This window comes from Lygodium microphyllum, chromosome 11 (genome assembly GCF_053477565.2).
Source record: "Lygodium microphyllum isolate KBCC chromosome 11, Lygodium_microphyllum_v1.1.10, whole genome shotgun sequence".
In the NCBI taxonomy this organism is placed as follows: domain Eukaryota; kingdom Viridiplantae; phylum Streptophyta; class Polypodiopsida; order Schizaeales; family Lygodiaceae; genus Lygodium; species Lygodium microphyllum.
In genome coordinates, this window is record NC_141145.1 from 18950637 (window position 1) to 18955548 (window position 4912).

Consider the following 4912-nt stretch of genomic DNA (forward strand, 5'->3'; position numbering starts at 1 on the left):
GGTACCACGTCAGACAAGCATTCAAGCATTCACCACCCAGGCTTCATCTCCCTTCACACGTAGGAACTACCCCTTGTAGGAGAGAGAGGGAGGAGAGAGAATGACTAAAAATTAGATTTTTCATTTCTCAATCATATGATACGTGCTTACAGCCAAAATGGAGAGCACTCTGTGTGGATCAGTAATCCATCTTCATCTCTCTCACCTGGCCAGCAACGGAGAGGTACCAATTATCAGAGCGTCATGAAAAAATGTGTGTTTTTTCCCTTGTTAATCCTTCATTAAGGTTTAAAGATTAAAATAACCGGTTCAACCTTTCCTGTTCATACTACCCGCCAAATGGATTTTTCGATTTTGAAGGCCCAAACGAATACCGATTTGCAATCCAACTGGACAGGCGGCTTCATGGCGTCAAACTCCATTAACTTGGCATCTCCGACGCACTTTACGGCTTCCCGATCTGGTAGCTGCTTTATAACACCGAACCTTGCGGGGATTAAATAGGGTCAAACGACCTTCGATTGACAAACCGAGACTTGCATTGGATTCCTAACATTGAAATGCATCTAGGAAAACTCCAGCTTGGCCATTGCCACCGTTTGATTTTTCATGAAAATTGACTCTTTAATGCCTATTTGGCACTTTTCGGCTCCAAAAATGAGCTACATCGCTTCAACAATGAGTCCAAATCAAGTCCTAAAATCCAGCTCTCAGCCCTAGAAAACATTTGCACCTCCAACTCTAGGAAAAATAGGCACCTAGAGCTAGAAATTGAGAAATTGAAGAGGCAAAGAGAGGAGGCAAGGAAAGAGTTGCATGCGACAACGACTAAAAGAGATTAGGAGGCCACGAAGAAGCTAGCAAGTTGCACAACCAACTTCAAGCAGCTCTTTATGAGCAAGCTATACTAAAGGATCAAGTAGAATGTAAAAACCAAGAGCAACAACAAATGCACACATTGCGATAGGAACAAGAGCAGGTGATCGCCACCCTAACCCAGTACCAAAATCAAGGGCTAGAGTAGATGAAAGAGAAAGTAGAGGAATGGGTAGCCAAGAATGAAGATAGAGTCAAAGACTTAGCTTACAGGGTTGGCCAATTCCGAGAGTGAATGCCTCCTCCTAGCGCAGAGCAAAGCCGCGGCCTTTTGAGACAAGAATGATGGAGCAATAGCGAGCCTTTTTTAGCATAGTGTTGAATGTCATGTTGAGATGACAAGCTCAACACATGCGGACATTAATGATGAACTGCCTGTTTAGATGGGTCCACACATCTACACTTAGTACGTTGGTGGTCATTATGACTCTCACATGGCCACTGACTCATTACTTATTATATTCAGGTTGTTACACATATTTACAGCTGGCATAGTTATAGCGCCAGTCGACTAATGTAGTCGGTTATGCATTGTTTGACTTAGTAGATCACTTTCCTTTATGCTGTATCTTATCTATACTTTGTGTACATTGTATAGTATGTGAAAGAAGAAGAAGAAACCAGCAAGAAAACGTTTTGGCCTCCATCTCTCTTCTTGTCTCTTGAGTGAGCTTCTCCTTGTGCATTCTGTGTGTGTTCGGCGCAGCATCTTCAGCAAGTCCCCCCACCACGCGATTCTTGACATGGTATCAAAGCCACGCCACTGAGAAAGGCTGATTTCAAATGCTAAAGTGAAGGAGAAGAAGCAAGGTTCGAGTAAGCAAGCCACGAGTAAGAAGCTCTCCCATTCTTCCACTCTCTCTCTTGGATAGTGCCTGTGGAGGCACCAGAAGCAAGGTCGAGAAAAAATCTCATATTACTGTGAGATTTGGTGTGCGAGTAGATCACTGTATATTCTGCAAATTAGCCCGTTAGGGCTTTTTCGCAGTATTATTTTGGGCATTAGAGGCCGTTTCAGGCCCCATTTTGGAGCTGCAAGGTTGCGGACAACAGTTTCAGGGTACACTGTGATTTCGGCTGTATTGACCGAAAGTGGATACGCAGGTTATAGATTGCAAATCTTTAATTTTTTAGGGGTTTGCAGGAAGCAAACATAAGGTTTATCTGCAAACAGGCTGCAGATTACATGTATTGTTGAGCAATCAGTGAAAAAGGTTGCTTGGTGTATTACTGTGCACGTGTTGTGGAAGATTGCAGAAGACTAGCTTGCTGTGTTATATCCTTGTTTGTGATAATGGCAGAGAACAGTGGAAATCCCATTATTGAGAAGCTCGACAAAAACAACTACCCTTCATGGAAGTTCCGTGTGACGAACTTCCTCATTGGGAAGGGCCTTTATGAGTTTATCTCAGGTGAGGAAAAGGAGCCAGAGCTAGGTATCCCTTGGACTCTGCAGATGAGTTAAAAGCATGGAAAGAGTGGAATGCGAAAGACAAAAAGGTGATGTACTAGCTATCTGCAGTAATTGATAATACTATGCTGGAACATATCAAGAATGTAGAAACTTCACATGCAGCTTGGACAATTTTTGAGAGCATGTTTTCAGTAAATACAAAGGCACGAAAGATTCAACTTAAGCAAGAGTTGAATGCCTTGAAGAAAGGAAAAATGTTTGTCAATGAGTATGTACTGAAGGTGAGGAGCATTGCAGATGCTTTACCAGCGATTGATGCAATGCCAGATGATGATGATTTGGTTTCATCCACTCTGAGTGGCCTTAACAATGAGAAGGCATGGAAATCATTTGTTACTTCAGTATATGTATGGAAGCCATTTCCAGTTTTTGATGAGCTGATCTCTCTCATGATTACTGAAGAGATCAATATGCAGGGTGATTCATATGAAAGAAATGGTAAACAGGTCCAAGCATTTTACTCGAGTTCAGGAAGGGGACGTGGAAGATCCTCTTCAAGAGGCCGTGGTATGGGACGTGTTGGTGATAACCAGCAAAACAGGTTCAATCAATAGTTTGGTGAAATGCAGATTTCTGGAGGCAGAGGAAACTTTAGAGGCAGGGGGAGCTCTAGAGGAAGAGGTGGATGGCAGAATAGCGGTACTAACAACTCTGGTATTGTGTGTCACTACTGTGGCAAAACAGGTCATATTGCAGCCCAATGTTATGCTAAGAAAGATTATATTCGCAGTGGTAAGTTGCAGCAAGGAAACTATGCATTGTCTTCACGACAGAATGAAGACAAAAATGAACGTCTGTTTGTTATGCAACATATGTTGAATGCTATTACAAGAAAGGGAACACATGATGATGTTTGGTATGTTGATTCAGGTGCATCCAATCATATGACCAGCCATGCAGAATGGTTTGGAGAGATGCAGGATTTGCAAAATACAGGTTATGTGCAGACAGGTGATGATTCATGCCACCCAATTTCACACATTGGAAAAGTTTCCTTGTTCTTGCATGATGGTAAGACAAAGAGTCTTTCAGATGTATTACATGTGCCATCTATTACAAAGAACTTGGTGTCAATCAGTCAGATGGTGGAGCAAGGGCTGCAAGTCCGATTTAATGCAAAGGGTTGCTTTGTAGAAGACTTCAATGACAAGTGCAGGTTGGTTGCAAAGAAAAGTAGAGTTAGACGTATGTTTACTCTGGATGCTGGAATTCCTACTATAAATGCTGCTATGTATGCTAAAGGAAAAGGTTTTGTTGTAGATATTGAAATTTGGCACAAACGCATTGGACATGCAAATGTACAAAGGTTGAAATTAATGTAGTCCAAAGGGTTGGTGGTTACAGGTTTGTTCATACTTTGTCACATTCATTGATGATTGTTCTAGAAAGCTGTGGGTATATTTTATGAAGAAAAAGAGTGAAGCGTTTGAGCACTTTAGAACTTTCAAGGCTGCAGTTGAAAGAGAAACAGGCTTGAAAGTAAAGTGCTTGAGGTTAGATGGAGGGGGAGAGTACCTCTTGAATGAGTTCAGTGATTTTTTGAGGTCTCATGGAATAAAGAGACAATGCGTATGCAGGTATACCCCACAGCAAAATGGGATTGCAGAAAGAAAAAACAGACATATTGCAGAAGTTGCACGCGCCTTGATGGTTGAAAAGAATATGCCTAAGCATTTTTTGTCTGAGGTTGTTCATACTGTTATTTATATTATGAACAGAACTCCCACAGTTGTAGTTCATGGTATGACCCTCGAAGAATGTTTTACAGATAAGAAGCCTGATGTCTCACACTTGAAAGTGTTTGGCTGTATTGCATATGTTCATGTGCCAGATGAGTTGCGGAAGAAACTAGATCCAAAGGCTGAAAAGTGTGTCTTTGTTGGATACTCTTTAGAGCAAAAAGGGTATCGTTGTTATAACCCTGTCACATGTAAGTTCAAAGTGAGCAGGGATGTCATCTTTGATGAAATGAGCAATTGATATGCATCTAGTGGTGATGCATTGGATGATGATGATGATCATGACACTCATGTGTAGGCTGAAAAGCAAGAATCACGGACTCTGTGGACTAGAGACATCGTTTGGTAGTCCTTGGTCTGGGAGACTAAGGAGTAGCTCTACATTTTCAGGTGCATCTAGTAGCACTACAGGTAAAGACAAAGGAAAGAATAAAGTGTCAGATGGTATTGATGCAGTTCTTGATGGAGACTCCAGTGGCTCAGTCATACGTACAAAATCTTACCAAAAGGTACTGAGCATACATGACTTGTCAATGACTGTCTACCTCTTCAGAATTAAAAAGCTTGGATGATGAGCTTGGCATTCCTTTAGTGAGGACTCCAAGTGTGCAGAGAGCACGCATCAATGCAAAGACTCCATTGAGTGATCCAGTGGTACGTAGGTCTAGCAGGGTGAGATACCCTATTAACGGATTTGGTTTTGAAGGTTATGCAACTCACCATTATGCTTATATGGTGAAAGTGATTGAGGATGTTGAGCCCACATGTTTTGAGGAGGCTATTGGTCATGCGCATTGGGATGCAACAATGGATAAGGAGATGG